Raw genomic sequence first — 18,939 nt, 5'->3', positions numbered from 1 at the left:
TTTGAACTCTGCATTCAAATGGGTATATCTTTCCCTTTCTCCTTTGCGTTTTGCTTCTCTTCCTTTCACAGCTGTTTGTAAGGCCTCTTCAGACAGCCATTTTGCCTTTTTGCATTTCTTTTTCTTGAGGATTATAAGTGATAAATAATAATAGAATGTATAAGCCCATATAGCTAATTTCATTTACTGAACATTTGTTATATAGATATCCTATAATTGCAATCAAGAAATGATGTAGTTCCAACATGAATGGAACACAGCCCCAGTATTCTTGCCTGGGAAATCCCATGGACAGAGGAGCCTGGCTTACAGTCCATCGTGTCACATAGAGTCAGACACAACTTAGTGACCTAACTGACATCAACATGAATTTTGGTTGATAGTTTCTTTTATGCTAATAAGTAAGAAGAAAGTGAAACCATAAAAACTTATGTCAAACTTGAATTAATTCTTTTCTCATTCATTAGATAATTTTTGAATACTGGAAGAACGTTTCTTCAATTTCTTTTGTGCTATTTTACAATATAATGACTAGAGATACAGGACATTTTTAAGTTTAATTTCTGTCATTAATGTCTTCCCTATCTACTTTCTGCAGTCTAGACAATAAACAAAAGAAGCCAAGTTCTTGAGAGAACCTCTTTTCTATTTCTTTTCCACTGTAACATAACTAGATGAAGGGACAGTCTTTCAAACTTCAGTGAGAATGGACGTTCTTTCCAACTTAAGTGAAATAAATAAACAACATGAAGAACGGTTTCATCTAGCACAGAACACTAGTTATTTGTAAAATTTATTGATTTTGCTGGTATTAATGACCATAACTGATTTCGAATTACCGCTGTGACATCACTAAGCCCAGAGTAAGGAAGACATGAGTGGCAGCATACCATTATATAGTATTTCCTCTATAAAGTTACAATAAACATAATCTCGAGAGCATAGATAATAGTAACATGTAGTAAAATACTTATGGAGTGATGTTTTGAGTATTTACTACCTTTGTTTTGTAATGGCTCTTTTATTTTTTTTTTTCAAATTGTAGTTGATTTGCAGTACCATGTTAGGTGTTCATGCTATGGTTTTGGAGAAGACTCTTAAGAGTCCCTTGGACAGCAAGATCAAGCCAGTCAATCATAAAGGATATCAACCCTGAATATTCACTGGAAAGACTGAGGCTGAAGCTAAAGCTCCAATGCTTTGGTCACCTGATGCAAAGAGCTGACTCATTGGGAAATATTGAAGGCAGAAGAAGGGGGCAGCAGAGGCAGAGATGGTTAGATAGCATCCCAAGTCAATGGACATGAATTTGAGCAAACTCTGGGAAAGAGTGAAGGACAGAGAGTCTGGCGTGCTCTAGTCCACGGGGTCACAGAGTAGGACACGAATTAGCAACTGAACAACAAAAACAACCATCATGTTAGATGTACAGCACCCTTTCCCCTTCAGTAATGGTGAGTTTGTTTTCTATGTCTGTGAGTACCTTTCCTTATGCAACTAAGTTTATTTGTATCTTTGTTTTGCAACTAAGTTTATTTGTACCTTTTTTTTTAGATTCCAAATATAATAATATCATATGATACTTGTCTTTGTCAGACTTACTTCACTTAGTATGATAATCTCTAGATTCATCCATGTTGCTGCAAATGGCATTATTTCAATTTTTTATGGTTGAGTAACATTCCATCATGTATGATGGAATGATATGTATATATATACCACACCCCAATGTTCACAGCAGCACTGTTACAACACCCAAGACATGGAACCAGCCAAAATGTCTATCTTTGTTTTTGGGTTTTTTGGTTTTTGTTTTTTGGGTTTTTTTTTTTTTAATTGCTTTACAAGGTTATGTTCAAGTCTGTTGTACAACAAAGTGAATCAGCTGTATGTACACATCTATCCTCTCCCTCTTGAGCCTCCCTTCCACACTGCTCACCCCATCCCACCCATCCCACCCATCCCACCCCGCCAGGTCATCACAGAGCATCCCTGTGCTGCACAGGAGTTTCCCACCAGCAATCTTACACAAGGTAAGGCTTTCCAGGTGGCGCAGTGGTTAAAGAATCTGCCTGCCAAGCAGGAAACGCAAGAGACATGGGCTAGATCCCTGGATCAGGAAGACCCCTGGAGGCGGAAGTGGCAACCTACTTCAGTTTTCTTGCCTGGGAAATCCCACGGACAGAGGAGCCTGGTATACAGTCCATGGTGTGTCAAAGAGTCAGACACAACTTAGCAACTAAACCAATGTATATATGTCAGTGTGTGTTTTCAATACTTAACTGTAAGTTTAACACTTAGCTGTAAGTTTATAGCTTTTCACTTTTAATAATGACTGCATTTAATGACCAGCTCATAGAATTTCTGAAAATTTAAGAATCAGCCCTCACAAGCTAGTATGAGCTTTCTCCAACACACCATCGGATGTTGGTCTCTTCGCATTGCTTTAGACTGAAATGTGAGAAATCGGATCAGTCTACATCTACCACGCCCCTCCCCAAGTTCCATATAGTTTTCCTTTGATCATGGTTTTCATCCTCATTGTTTTTGTTTCTGCCTCCATGGAACACCTATGATTCTAAGGATAAATCAGTGATTCTCTATTTCCATATCAATAACCTTCACTTTCATAGTGTGGGCTTTTTCTTTGAATTTACACTTTTTTTCCCATGAACCTGGAAAAATCTCTCATGTTTGAATCAAATTTATGCAGTATAAATTCTGCTTTTCACTACCATTGTATCCTTCCTTTCTTTGTTAACTTCCAGGGTCCCATTATTATGCTTTTGGTTTAGGCATTTATGGAAACACTTTTATTTTTAAACCATTATAGAGAAGAGACAAGAGTGGTCTACTGTCTCAAATTCCACAAATTACACTGTATATCTATATAAAGGGAAAAAATAGAAAGATGCTGGGCAAGAGAAAGGAGAAAAATTCAGTAAGTTCAATGTAATTTTCTTACATATGAAATGAATTACACAGTCATCATGAAGTAACTGTTACTATCTCTCACACTAGCCAATTTCCACATCTTTTTTCAATTTTCTAAAATTTGTATCACCAACTCTAATATTCATAAAAACAGTAATGTTTAAATTTCATACTAATAAATAACAAACTCTAACAAAATAATTTGACAAGGGCATTCATTTTTATTTTCTGTGAATGACAGGAAAATACAATGGAGGACTTTGTCACTTAAGATAAAGAAAACAGACTAATCAAATTCAAGTAAAAGAGAACATTTCCTCTAGCCAATTAGTCAACTAACAAGCTCTTTCATAGTTTACTAATTCATAAACTCTGTGTCCTTATTAAACAGGGCAGAGAGCTTGCAGCACAGTACCTAAATTAGCATGGTATTTTTAGGTTCAAATGTTTTACCTTTTATATTCCTTAAAGTAGACTCTCCCTTAAAGAGAAGATGGAGAAAATGTGTCTTTCTGATTTCATATTTTCTCTTTGTAAAAAGGAGTTTATATTGTTTTTCTATACATGCATTTTCTTCCTATCTTGATCTTTCCTCTCCTTGTGATTTTTGATTTCTACTTCCTAGAGTCTGAGTCTTCTTGAGTGATATTGAGAATCTCCAATTTTTTTAAAACTTCTTCTGATTCCTTACCCATAAATATCCTTATATATCCTTAGGTATATACTGTCTCCATTCTTTTGATTTGTTTTAATTTACTTATTTTTAATTAAAGGATAATTACTTTACAATATTGTGTTGTTTTCTGCCATACATCAATATGAATCAGCCATAGGTATATGTATGTCCCCTCCTTCTTGGACCTCCCATCTCCATTCTTGAAATTATATACCTTCTTTGAGAATTCAGGATATTTCCCTTCCCTCACCTTTCCATAGACTCTACACTGTTGCTTTTGTTTTTTCTCTTTCTATAGTCATCATCCAGTGAGGAAAGAGTCCTCCATGTTTACCAGAATACCTGTCTTCCTCAGTGCTGGTTCTTAGATCAACATTTGGAAAGCAACATGGTAAGAAAATCCCTCCATCTCATTTCTTGTGTTGCTCAGGTCTTCATCACATGCAGCTTTATTACACTGAATTAAAATGACCCTCTAATCCTATTGCTTCCCTGGTGGCTAAAAGGTTAAAGAGTCTGCCTCCAATGCAGGAGACCTGGGTTCAATCCCTGGGTAGGGAAGATCCCCTGGAGAAGGAAATGGCAACCCGCTCCAGTATTCTTGCCTGGAGAATCCCATGGATGGAGGAGCCCAGTAGGCTACAATCCAAGGGGTCACAAAGAGTCGGACATGACTGAGCGACTTCACTCACTCAACTCACTCAATCCTATTGCTAGATTCTTTGATACTTCAAATTACTAGATTACACTGAAAATGACAATATCCAGGATATAAAGCTTCTGGTCTCTCTGCCTAATTCCCTAGTCTTATTCAAGGGAACCAAACCTCTCAAGACTCAATGCTCTCAGTCCCTTAATGCATCCTGCTTTGTTATTTTCTAACAAGTTTCAGGTTCTGAATGGATCCAGAAGTGTGATTTGGAAGGTATAATACATTGGCTCTTTCAAAAGTAAAATCCATGGAGCAGGGGAATAAATGGCTGCTTATCCTTTTGAACGATCTCTGGAGATTTTTGTCTGGAGACCAGATGGTATTAGTAGAGGGGTAAAATATCTTCTCCCCTTCTTTCAGACAGATGAGATAATACTGTTTCATAAGATAAGGTGTGAAAAGGTCACCTGTGCTTTTTTGAATAGTTAGTTCCACTGATGTTTATTTATTCATCGACGTAGATATATTCAATCAAAGTGTAACTGGGCATGACTTTTATATTATCACTAGAGTCTAGTCAATTAATATACAAGTCTAAAGTATATAGATGGATGCATCAATGGAAAGAAAGAAAGAAAAGAAAAGAGGAAGGAAGAAAGAAAGGTGCAAATTGGATATTCTCAGGGACAAACCTTAACCAACAGGTACTGGAATCAAAGACTAAATGTCCCAGACTCCTATCTCTATGTGGGGCTGTTCTGAGATGTGCTATACCTGGCTCCTTAAAGGGTCCCCATCAGGGCTGAGATCTAGATGCCCACACCTCATTAACACACTTTTTATTGATTTTCCCTGACTTCCTCACGTGTGCTTGCTGCCTCTCAAATAAACTACTTGCACCCAAGTCCTTATCTCAATGTTGCTTTTGGGTGAAATCAAGCCAAGATACAGATCTTGTAAAAATAGTACATATTAATTTTCCTCTTGGTGTGGAATAAGAATTTCAGTCTGAAATTTTAGCATAGAACAGTAATCAGATATTATCAGTCTTTAGATGGCAATGCCATCGCATACAATAAGCTCTCATATTATTTTTTAATTCCTTTTCCTTACGTCCCCTTCATCCTTGGTTGGCCTCTGCTCTATGACCATGAGTTAATAAGAATCATTCAGCAGCCCATGACCTTCTCTGATATTTTCATTTCTCCTTCAGCTGGTCTACAGAAAGGCAGTCCTTCACAGGATGACTTTTGAGGTGACCAGTAAATGGAACAAGCCAATGTAAGACTCTCCTCTGGACGTCTGAGCTGTTTACTTTTACTCTCTCCCTCCATATTAATATTGAGCCAATACAATCCATCCATAAGGACTTAACAATAAACTACTGAGTTACTAGCAAATTTACCAGGTACTTACACTAGTCCCAAAATCTCCATGAGGGTCTTTAGAAGAGTTATACATAAGTGACAAAAACCTTAGGTAAATTTACACACAGCTGAATGCTATTTACAGAGACAATGCAAGTCTTCCTGCTGATTTTCACATTTGAATATTTTTAGGGCAGCTGTAAAGTTTTTGCTTCTCAGATGGTGCAGTTGGTAAAGAATCCTCCTGCCATTGCAGGACATGCAGAAGGCACAGTTTCAAATCCTGGGTCAGGAAGATCCCCTAGAAAAGGAAATGGCAACCCACTCCAGTATTCTTGCCTGGAAAATGGACAGAGGAGCCTGGTGGGCTACAGTCCATGGGGTCTCAAAGAGTCAGACACGACCAAGTAGGCACACAAGGACACAGGGATGAAAGTTTCTACTTGTCTTGCTTTTCTGGTTCAGCCATATAGAGTCCTTACTCTGCAAAGAAGAACAAGGCTACTGTTTAATTTTGTTTTAAATTGGCTGATATTATATTAGGGAAAGGTAAAGAAGTTGTGGAGGCTCCACACACATGTGGGGAAAGCTGCTTCCATCCGTCAACACTTCCCGGGGAGGCAAGACTTGTTGCTGGCACTGCTTGTTCTATAAAGAAGCAGATGGCCCATAAGAAGCTGTTTCCTCAGTTTCATTTGCTTGCAACAAAAGCACTAAAGCTCTGGCTTTGGACTGGGGCTCCCACGACTAAGTGATCTAATCAATTCGCCTCTGAGATTAAGGTTCAGATGAGGGTCATCCCAAAGTCAAACAAATGATTCCCAGGACATCCACAAGGGGATTGTCTTCAGGGGCCATTCAAACTCAGAGGGATGCTGCACAATGCCAAAGAAAATTTTACTCAACTTTATCCTAAGTTTATAAGCTTCAGTGGACATGAGTGTGGGACTGTGGTCAGCTCCTTCTGGAGATTAATTATGATGGGTCTCTTGGAGAGTGATGGGTGACCTGTGCTGGAGTGAAATGGACCTCACTATCCATAGCATCACCATCATCACGCTATGACCAAATGACCCAGGCACATTTTCTGGGCTGACTTGAATTTATTCCTTCTTCACCTCTAGGTTCACTGCCAAAGGATACAGTAGTCTCAGACCCAAGATTTCCCTCTCACAGAGCCATAGACACAAGTATGTCTTAGCATCATTAAAACCATGGGATTAAGAGTAATTATGACTTCCCTGATGGCTCAGTGGCTAAAAAAAAAAAAAATCCACCTGCCAATGCAGGAGAACAGATTTGATCCCTGAGTTGGGAATTTCCCCTGGAGAAGGAAATGGCAACCCATTCCAATATTCTTGCCTGGGAAATCCCAAGGACAGAGGAGCCTGGTGGGTTATAGTCCATGGGGTCACAAAAGAGTCAGACATGACTTAGCGACAGAAACAACAGCAACAAAAGTAACTGTCCCCCAGACCTTCCTCAGATATGAGGCTGAGATAAGATATGGTAGATCAGCAGATATGAGATAAGATATGAGGGTCAGCAGGCTTGAAATCCAATACATATGTAACTAATACTTACTGAGCATTCACCTGAGCCAGATACCGTTCTATGTGGTCTACATTCTATGGCATATTGGTTGTTCAAGAGATGGGTACCACAATCTACCCCATCTCCTATACTCTCCTTTCAGAGTGATATTGACACTCATCCTATTCAGGGGTAAGATCTGTGACCTTTCCCACTGAACCAGAAAGGACCTTTATGGCTACTTCATTCAAAGGTATATGGAAGAAGTGACACCATGTGAGTTCTGAGGCTAGTTCTTTGAGGGTGATACACCTTCCATGTATGTCTATTGGAATATTTGCTCTTGGGACCCAGCCTCCATGCTGCAAAGAAGCCCAAGCCACATGGGGAGTCCAGATGGAAGTGTTCCAACCAACAACCCTAGCTGAGGTCAAAGTGACTCCAGCCCTAGACACCATCTGATTGCAATTGCGTAACAGATCCTCTGCAGGAATGATGAAGCTGAACCCAATCAACTGCTAGAACCATGAACAACAAAGTAAAACAATTGTTCTTATTTTAACACAGTAAATCTGGAGTTATTATACAATAATAGATCAGTGGAATATATTTATAAACTTATTTAATCTTTATAAAAATTCATGAATTGGGTATTATTATTCCTACTTTACAGATGTGGGAAAAGTAGGGCATTGAATGGTTAGGTCATGTGCACAATGTAAATAGTAAAGCTTGGTTTCAAACCCAAAGAGTCTGCTTTATTACATTTTATGCTCTTAATTTCTATACTGCTTCTTTTACGCCCCTTTTCCCTTTAAAAGGACACTGAGAGCAAGGAAAAATGAAAAACCAATGCCAGAAGAGGTGGGAGAGGGACTGGTTTTTCAAGTACATAGCATCTATCAATTCAAAATTCCTTTAGCCGTGAGTTCCCATCCTACCTACTGGGCAAATACAAACCTCTTTGGGAAACTAGGACCAATTCCTTTCTACATCTGAAATGCCAGGAGCTGGTGCTAAACACAGCCCCATAGATGTCATTCATTTCCCTCCATTCTCTTCTGCATTATTTCCATTACCCGGAGAATTTACCTACCCTCTCTGACCCTAGGAATCACCTCTGGAGAACACCAATTTCTCTAGGGTGCTTTAAAAAACCAACAAGCTTCACCATTAAATCTGAAACCTGGAGACAGGAACTGTGTAAATAGAGAGATAATAGTGCTTAGTCGTGTCTGACTCTGCGATCCCATGGACTGTAACCCACCAGGCTCCTCTGTCCATGGGATATTTCAGACAGGAATGCTGGAGTGGGTTGCCATTTCCTACTTCAAGGGGTCTTCCTGACCCAGGGACTGAACTATACCTTCTGTGTCTCTGCTTTGCAGGAGGATTCTTTACCTGCTGAGCCATCAGGGAAGCCCCATTGTGTAAATAATCAGCAGCAATTCCACAGCAGCCAGCTAGCGGACCCAGAAGTGGCCCACTGGATTTGTGGGAGGTTGAGAAAAGAGTGATTTGAGCCAGATTCCCAGAGAGGACCTGAACGAACTCTTCATACTTAGCATTCAATGTGGAAAGTGCCAGGGAATTTGTAATAATGTCACATGAAACATCATACCCAGCTACCTCAACCAACCAGCAGCCCAGATGTTTTGATGACTTCTTAGGTTGTGACTTTGTACTCCAGGAAGACTGGCATTAACTTTGATGAGCACAGCCTTCTGGGAGTGAGAGATCCTAGAGAGAAGAACAAGTTACATAAAAATCATGTCTAAGTGTTTACGAGTAAAATTCAAAGCCAGCCCACACCACAGGGACGGCCAGCTGAAATCAGAGCAAGTGGGGATACCAGCAACATGGCTTTCTGAAGGATGATAAATTGTTTCTAACCTCAGAAGTTACAGAGATGATTCTCCAAACTGTTCATTTTTTAATACCAGCCTAATTACCCCTTCAGCTTCACTACGGATTCCGCAGCACTGGCAGGAATATCTACCGGCATTAAAAAGACATTAAATTACTGAGTCTCAGACAGGCAACTTCAAATTAAAACTGCTGATGTGAAAATAAAAGTCCAGATGAATCAGTATTTTCCTTTTAGTTCTTTCTGGTCCCTTCTAGTGCCTCAGATTATCCTGCTTGGCCATGGGAGTCTCTCATGCCCTACACAAGGCCCTCTCCCATGCTCCCTCCATCCCACCCTTTTGCTCCCAGACTTTCTAGAGTTGACATCACATGCATACCTCACTTTACACTAGGAAACATTTTCTTACAAAATGTCTATCAAATCTTTTTTATTTATTTTTAATTGGAAGATAACTGCTTTACAGTGTTGTATTGGTTTGTGACATACATCAATATGAATGAATCATTGGTGTCTATCAGATTTTTGTAAGCTGTATTCATAGCCCCCCTTACTTGTTTTATGTTCCCAAAGTCTTTGTTTTTTTAATCTAATAGTCCAAAAAAATGTGTTCCCCCAACCCCATTCTTTAATCCCAGTTTTCTCTAAACCACTCTTCCTCCTCCATGACTATCCCTTCAAGTCACCTACAGATGGTTAGAACACATAAAAACACTGAGGGGAGAAGGGTTGGGGTATGGCTTTGTGATTTCCCGTCTCCTAATTGACAGTTCTGAAATTCTAGAAGGTTTTCTGACCACTGAGTGTACCTCCAAATGTCCATGAGACAAATGCCACGCAGCTCACTGTGAGTTGAACTAAAATTTAATTCAAGAATTAAAACACGGGACTTACCTGGTGGTTCAGTGGTTGAGACTTTGCTTTCCAATGCAAGGGTTTTGCAGGTTTGACCTTGGGTTGAGGAGCTAAGATCCCATATGCCTTGTGGCCAGAAAACCAAAATATAAAAAGCAGAAGTTGTGTTGTAATGGATTCATTAAAGACTTTAAAAATGGTCCACATCAAAAAAATCTAAAGAGAATTAAAACACATTCTTCACCTATGAGCATCCTGCCTTTCTAATGAACCTATCTTTAGAGTTTAAGACAGGAGCCAAATCTCAAATTTCAGGTCATTAAAATGCACAGCACATTGGAAAGTGGACAGGTGCTAAATCATGTCTTCTGGCCACACTCCACTTGCAGTAATGATGACTGGCGCCCGAAAATCCCCTCTGTGACATGCGAATGAGATCTGCAATTGTTTTGCCCTGTTTAATAGCTGAGATGTTGTCCCCTGAGGACCCGTCTCACATGGACACGGTCTCTTCTCATCATACTTGTAGGAAATGCTTTCTGAAGTTTAGAGGCCCTCCCTAAAGTACCCCCCACAACTCACAACAAAATAAGGAAGCTGGGGTACCACCAAAACATCCTTTATACTAACTTACGGATCTCTGCTGTCTTCACAATTACTTTTCCTAAGTCTCTCCAAACACAAAAGGATGATTATCAAAACTGAAATATTTCTGTAAAACATGTTTCTTAACCTTCAAAGTGCAAATGGCTGAGATTTCCCAAGATTGGAAGAGAAATCATCCAGGAGAAAAAGCCTTGGTGTGGTGCATCCCTACTCCTCAGCAATAAAACAAACTGATACACACACCAAAGCATTATGCTGAGTGGGAAAAAGTGAGTCTCAAAACGTTGTCTACCCTGTGGTTCCAATTATATAAAATTATTAAAATGACAAAATTACAGAAATGGAGAAGAATGGAGGCCATCAGTTAGACAGTGAGTTGGGGGAGGTGGTGGAAAGAAAGTAGGTGTAGCTATAAAATAGCAACATGGGGGATCCTTGTGGGGACAGAACAATTCTGTATCTTGACTTCATCAAGGTCAATATCCTGGTTGCAACGTTGTACTATAGTACTATTGTAGTACTATTAAAGTATAATTATTGTACTATTGTATCAATACTATAGCTTTGCAAGATGTTACCACTGGGGGGAACTGGGTGAAGGATATAAGGATAGCTACTGTTTCTTACAACTGCATGCAAATATACAACAATATCAAAATAAAAGCTTAATTTAAGAGAGGGGAAAAAAGAAATCATTGGATTGAAACTGACAGAACCAGGCTCTAGCTCAAGGTTTGCCAATAACAAGCACAAGCCAAGTCATCCAATCTCTTTCATTCCGTTTCACCATCTGTGAAATGGGGTTGGACAAGACCATCTCTGAGGTCTCTGTGATTTCAACAGCCAAGTGATTTCAGACTGGCTCCTGGTGTATAACAGCCTTTGAAACAGCAGGGGCCATCTGAAGAATCAGGCTACCATAGCAGAGTCAGGGGGTTTACATAAATAGTCTCTGTAAATACAAAAAAAACTGTAATTTACAAAAAAAAAAAAAAACCCACAAACCTAGCATCTATTAAACAGAACATACTATGAGATGAACAGAAAAAGAATTTGGAAGATGAAAATTTTAAACATAATAGTATCTCAGCATTAAGGTCATGATGGGTTAAAGAAATATTCTACAGGATAGCGTGATTGAACAGTATATCTTGTTAGCTATAAATAAAGAAATTTAGCCAGCATTTCTGCCATCTTGACAGAGCACACCTACATCACCCTCTCATTTTCCGGTCTCTTTCCATTGCTAAACTATTCTTGTTCATAATGTTCTTCTTTCTGGGGAAACCACAACATACAAAACAGGAAGTTCTTTAATACAACTTACAGTTTTAGAAGGGGAAAAACCCAAGCAACTGATTAAGAAATGAAAATTTTGGTAAAACTTTTGTTTCCTTTTCATTTCACTAAATAACAAGCCTGCTTTTAGTCATCCAATAAACTAAATTGAGTAGTTTATTTGGCGTCAAACATATAATCAGTGTCAAAACATCAACAAGCTGGGTAATCTATTTCATCAAATCAGCAGTCTTTATTTTTCCCTGAAAGAAAAAAAGGGGTGTCTTTTTCAATGTATATTTCTTCAAGGAGCAGTAAATATTGTTAAAGAAAACCAGAAGGAAGAAACTAACAAAACAGTATGCAGTCACCAACATCTGTAGGTAAGATTTGATAAGTCCAGGGAGTGTTCAGATTCATCAATTATCATAGAACTAGATTCCATGGTGGATTTTGATATTCAAATAACTCAAACATTCTATCATTACACATACTAAAACTATGTGCAGTACAATTTATCCTCATTTGATGGCTGAGTAGCCATAATAAAATTGTGCACAATCTCTGATAAACATGACCTCATTTGCTACTGAACAATGCTGAGATGCAAATGGGCTTGATGAATTTGATGGAACCTATCTGAGCTTGTGAAAATAAAGGGCATCACTTTAAATTTTGAAGCCACCCCCAACACTACTGTCTTAATTATTCCCTTTCTCTCTTCAATACAAATTCTCAGGCAAAAAATGGCCTCCTTGGATTTCAGCTACTGGCATTTTACCATCAAAGGTTGAAGGGGTGTCTTCCCTAATGGTTTTGTCTTCTACTTCTCTCCTCCTAGTTATTAATCTCTCAAGATTCAGAAGACTCTGTATTCTTTAATATTCAGAAGCTTCACACACTAGTTTTGTAATATCATTGCTATTTGCTGGCTCAACTTTTGCCACCTTTAATATTTCCTTCGCTTTCTCTATATGAAAAAATTTGCCCACCAACCTTAATACAGTTCCCGTTACTTGTAAGGCATATTATTTTCATTGCATTTATTGTCTGAGTATGCAGGAATAGGCTTAAATATTTCAAGAATTGATGTTATCTGTTCCTATTAAGACTTATTCCAAAAAGCATTCCAATGCTTTTTCATCATGAGAAATTTGCAAAAATAATGATAGGCCATGTGTTTTTTTTTCTAGATTAGTCTTGAAATGTCATACTTAACATAATTTCAAGCACAAACAATAATAATAGTATCATAAGCACAGCATTTTGATGAAACACAACATTTTCCACCAGATATATCTAGCTTTCTGACATCACTTAAAGATGGGAAAGCCATTTTTCAAAAGAAAAAAAGCATATGACTCCCTTAATTGTATCTACTTGTGAAATTACAGGGACTCTGCAAAGATCACTGGATCATAGAGGGGGGCTGTTTGCAATGGTTCTGTCTGAAGCACTTAGAAAATTTATCTGGTTATGGGGTTTTAAGAAGACATTGAGGATCACAAAGCTTTTTTTCTTTTTATCAACCAAAGCAAATACTTTTTATTAAATCTCTTTTTTAGTTGGTTAAATCTCAAGATTATAAAGGACACTTTAAAAAAAGAAAGAACTCTGACCCTTATCCAACGTTTAAAACACTCACATCCTGCTACCAAATGGTCATCGGTCCTCCATTTATACAGGGCAAGAAATATAATTCAGCACTTCTCAAATCAGAATCATCTAACTTGCTTCTAAAAATCCAGATTGTGACAAATTTCTGATTAAGACAATTGTGGTTATGCACAGTTTTCACAGGGTCTTTGGTGAACACCAACAGTTAGCTATGGGTGAAAGTTATGGTTTCCTCCTGAAAGCAGGTCTCAAACTGAATCCTGACACACACACAACAGCATTCCCCAGCAAACAAGCAACAATCACACCACCAGTTTGGCAAAAGCCAGTGGAGTTCCAGGTCTCAGTTCTCCAGAGAACTCAACAGAACTCTCTGTGGACAGTTCACTGGAGGCAAAGAAAGCAGGATTCAGCCAACTACCTAGTCAGAGTTAGGAAACCAAGAAGTCTCCAAATTAGTTCTTGAAATAGGCTGAGAGATTGCCCTCTAGATCTCAATGTCTTTGTCAGGACTTTGGCGCCTGGCTCAAAGAGCAGCTTGTTTGACTCAGAGTCTAGGTCAGGAGTCACCTCCCAGAGTTTCCATAATGTCTGTTGAAAGGCTGAAAGCTGAGTCACATAGTTAATTCTAATGCTTCAGGGTCTATAGCAATATCTGTGTGTAACAAGGGTCTTCCATAGAGACCCTCAAAGGGGGACTGTCCTTCGTTTTCAGGGGCAGTCCAAGCCCTCATTGAAGCTATGGTAGAACTTTAAGCCAATTGTCCTGAGTCTCTTGAGTTAATTTATGCAGATGTCTCTTAATAATATCATTAACCTTTTCTACCTTTCCTGAAGATTGGGGTCTCCAGGAACAGTGTAAGTGATATTCTATTCCTAGAGGTTTCAACACCCCTTGAGTTACAGCAGCTTTAAAGGTGGAGCATTGTTGCTTTGAACTTTAGAGTTTAAGATCCCACGTACACCATGAGAAGTCAGCACAGTAAGATTTTGCCCATTACTAAACTTATGAGCTTTAGGCATTAGCAAAACAACAGTAGCAGTTACTCTTAAGCAATGTGGCCATAGCCTTTTTTTTTTTTTTTTTCCAGTAATAAACAAATTAAACTCTGATCCTGTGGGCAAGCTCAAAGTTGGAGCCTGCAGGAGAGCAGTTTGAAGAGTTTTAAAGCCTTTTTGAGTCTCTGGGGGCCAAACCAGCTTGTTGGTTTGGGCCTGCTGAGTCTCAGTTATAAGTTTATATAAAGGCCGGGCAAGTTCCCCATAACCCGGAGTCCAAATGTGGCAATAGCCTGTAATGCCCGAGAATCCTCTCAATTGTCTTAAAGTCATAGGTAGAGGATAATTTAGTATAGGTTTAATGCTAGAAAGCATCCTTCAAATCAATGACTGAAAAATATTTGGCTTGTTCAGGATTTTCAGACAATACAGTATAAGAATTAGGCACTTATTATTCATATATCTAGAACAAATCTCCATTTATCATTTGACTTTTTCACACCCAAAATAAGAGTGTTATATGGACTATTACAGGGAATTAATAGTCCCTGTTCCTTTAATTTTCAATGATGGGTTTTAACTCTTTCTTAGCCTCAGGCTTTAGTGGATACTGCTTTTGATGTGGAAATAAGTGAAGATCTTTGAGCTTGATAACGACAGGAACAGCATTTTGTGCTCAACCCACATTTTTTCCATCAGCCCACACTTTAGGATTTAGAATTTTGTTCAGTTAATAGGAGAGAAAGAGCAGGCTCCATATTCATGGAAACAGAGGCCTGGACCTTGCTCAGTTTATCCCTCCCCAGAAGGGGTTAGGGAGACTCCAGCACGATCAGAAACTCATGAGAAAACAGCACAGAGTCCCAATTTCAGTTTAAAGGGTGACTGAAAAAATAAAAAAAATAAAAAAAAATAAAGGGTGACTGAAATACTAGTGTTTGGTTCATCCTGACAGTTCCATTACAGTAGTGGATTGGGAGGAAAGTGGACCAGGGGCTTCAGTGAGCACAGAGAAAGTTGCCTCAGTGTCTAAAAGAGAATTGATTAATTGGCTTCCACAGTTATTAACACCTGGGGTTCCTCGTGTGTAATTAGGATGGGAGCTTGTGTGGGGACTCCCCAGGCACTTCAGTCCCAACTGCCTTGAGAGTCCATCCCCTGGGGCAGGGAGAAGAGGGCAGTCTCTTCTCCAGTGTGGTCCTCTGCAGACTGGACATGGAGCCAGGGGCAGCTTAGATGCCTGAGGGCAATCCAGCTTGAGACACCCCTCCTTTCCACAGTAATAACAAGTCCTTCCTTTTTCACCTGAGTCCTTCTGGGCATTTTTCCTCAGACTGTTTTCCTCAGAGTGGATCTAACTGCCATGCTAGGGCTTCAGTCTTTTACTTGACTCTTTTTCTCCTTCTCATATTCTCTACCATAATATACCATCCCAGCCAGCTGTAGCAGTTTTTTAAAGACTGGTTTGGTCCAAATGCCTGTTATTGTAACTCATGGCAGATATCTGGAACTGACTGAGTGAGAAATCTATCTTTTAAGGTCATTTCTCTCTCTGAACTTTTGAAATCAATGTCAGTAAACTTGAGGAGAGCCTCCCATCATCTATCTAGGAATTTACCAGGAGTTTCCTTCTTTCCTTGTTCTTAGTCAGTCAGCTAAGCGTAGTTTAAAGTCTTAGTGCGCACTCACTTGAGTCCTTTAAGAATACATCTGACAAAGTGGCTCTGATCCCACCTTCTTTTAGCCATGTTGTAGTCCCAGTCTGCCTGTTACGGGAACTGCTTGGCTCCCAGTAGGGAGGAGGGCTATTTTACGTTCCCTCTTTCCCCTTGTCACATGTTCAAGCTATTCATCTCCAAAAGTAGGAGCTTTCCTAAAACTCAAGTTTCTGAGTCAGGGGTCAGCGTCTATCCCAAGATATACATTATATCTCTCCAAGTAAGCTCATAAAGTAAAGTTAGTCTTGTAAAGGCTTCTATGTACTTTTTGGATCCACTCGACCATAACTGGGACTGTTTGAAATTCTACCTAGACTGAGGCAACCCCTCCTGGAAGGGTGTCCTGATTCTCAGCCTGTTCAGTTGAGAGCCCCAGATACAGGGGCAAAGTAAGAGGACAGGAAGGCGCTGAAGGTTTCTCAGCCAAATCTGTACCCTTAGGACATAAGTCTGGCATGTACACAGAGAGATAAAGAGCAACACATACGGCACTTCTACCCATTTCTCTTGTTTTCTACAGAACTGGTCTAATTATAAAAGAGTATTATAATCGAGACCCTTCAACTGGTCAGCATTCCCCATCTTCCAAAGAATACTGTGGCCATTCAGTATCACAGAAGAAGATCAGGCATGTCTTTTTTAAATTCTGGGGATAAAACTTGTCCCACTTTTCTTTAAAATATATTGTAAAGGGGTGGTGCTGGAGCTGCTAGCTCCCATCTGTAAGAGAAAAAAAAGTGGTATCCACAGCTGTGGCTTCTTTCCACCGGAGACGTCCCTCCCTTCTCTAAATGGGGGTGCAGACAGACTTTCCCCCAAAACTTCCTTCTCTGGTCAGACTTAGTCTTTCCCTTACTGATGCAGGCACCTTATTCGTCCCTCCCTACCACCACGGCAGGGTGGAGATGCAGCAGGCGTAGACCTGATGGCATCCCAAATCGATTTCCAGTTACTCACCTTTAAGACTTTGGTTTTTGCTCCTCCTCTGATGCTTCCCAGGGTGCAACAGAGTAGCCTTCCAGAATGGCTCCCAAGCTAGGACTGCTAGGGGAAGCATCCATCCTACATGTCTGTGCACATTCCTGAGTACAGTCCTGACCGCAGTAGAAGCAGTGAGTCATAAAGGGATGCACAACAACCAAGATGTCCCTTCTGAGTGCCACCACACCATTATAGCAATAGAGGTGCTGGAGGGTTGGCCAGCAAGGCAAGAGTGGTTTTTGTCCCTAAGCTACTAAGGCCAGTCCTTCCAGTTCATTCCCACAGATTCCACAAAAGGAATATTTAAGGAGTTGAGACAAAAGCCACCAGAGAGCCTCCTCTGATTCCCTAACAGTTAGCACTATCAAAGGAAGAAGCCTACTGTACTTTCCATCTGGGATTCTCGACCTGTGTTCTTAGAAACCTCGTGCTCCCTAGCAGCACTTCCGTCCATGTAGTTCAGAGGCACAGCTATGGCAAGGACTCACTTTTAGGACTCTGACCCCACTTTTAGGACTCTCGCCCCATATAGAAGCAGCCAAGAGAGAGACACTCCTGAAGCTAGAGTTCCACCTCGCTCCAAACGTGCTCCTAGTAAGTCTGGGTTCCCCATGACTACCAAGCTTGGGGTCTAAGTAAAAGTACACAGTAACGACATGGATCACAAGTCCCTCGAAAGTCTATGATCTGAGAGATTAGGTTAGAAGCTCTAATTCCCTATGCAATTAGGAAATGGTCAAAGAGACCAGGAAAAGATGACCGAGAAAGGACAGTTTGGTCCACACATTTTGCCCGTTTCTGGCCGCTCCCCTCACAGGGACGTTGGGTGTCTCTGACATTGGCAGGTCAGTATAAACGCCCAACAAGGCTCCCCTTTTGAGGGCTGCCTTCAGTCATTACGAGGCACCACAAAACTGCAGAGCAGGCTCATCACTTGCTTTGCACAGGGCATGTCATTCATTCACACGAGCACACTGTACAGTTAGTTAAAGTAAAGAAGAAAACGTGTGTACTGAGAAAGCAGAAAGACTAGAGCTCTGAGTGTTCTTACCCTGTCCTGAAGACCCCAGACAAACCCCCAAGATGATAGCTTATGGTGAACAATGTCAGATTCATGATGTCTGAAGAAGATTTAGCGTCAGGACCAGGGACCAGGCTTGATTACTCAAGAGCTTTTGTGTAGCAGAGTTTTATTAAAGTGAAAAAGGGCCAGAGAAAGCTTCTGACATCAGAATGGGGACAGAGAGTGCCCCCCTTGCTAGTCTTAGCAAGGGAGCTGTATACTTTTTTAATTGGTTATTAAATTAAAAGAATGTCTCAAGGTTGTAAATATCTTACCAGACCCACCCCCACAATTTACATTTTAAGATAACAGGATTAGTCAGGTTTTCAAGAAGGAGAGACTGTCCTCAAGCAGGATACATTTTTGTTACATAATCCTTAGTGCAGAGTTTAAACTGAGTTGTTTCATTGTGTAATCATCAGTTCTGCTTAAAGAATGTCTTATGTGACTAAGACTAAGTAATGTCGAGGAGGGCGGTGAATTTTCCTTTTTTCCTCCTTAAGAATTCCAGACCCCTATCTCATCTTTGAAAGCCCCAGACCCCTTTCCCCTCCTCAAGGACACTGGACTTCTTTTCAACCTGCCTAGGAATTGACTCTCTCAAGGCCATCAAGGAATCAACCTCTGAGTGCCATTTCTAAGGATACAGACTGCTGGACCAGCTATATTTTTATTTCCCATGTATGCAAGGCAGTGAGCGTCTCTACAATACTGCCAGAAAATCCACATATAATGAAAACTAAAAATTCCATCAAGAATTCCATCAAGTTCTGATATTCATTTGTCAAATAAT

This window comes from Cervus elaphus, chromosome 6 (genome assembly GCF_910594005.1).
Source record: "Cervus elaphus chromosome 6, mCerEla1.1, whole genome shotgun sequence".
NCBI lineage: Eukaryota > Metazoa > Chordata > Mammalia > Artiodactyla > Cervidae > Cervus > Cervus elaphus.
The sequence above is the reverse complement of the archived record's forward strand: the minus strand, read 5'-3'. Positions refer to the sequence as shown.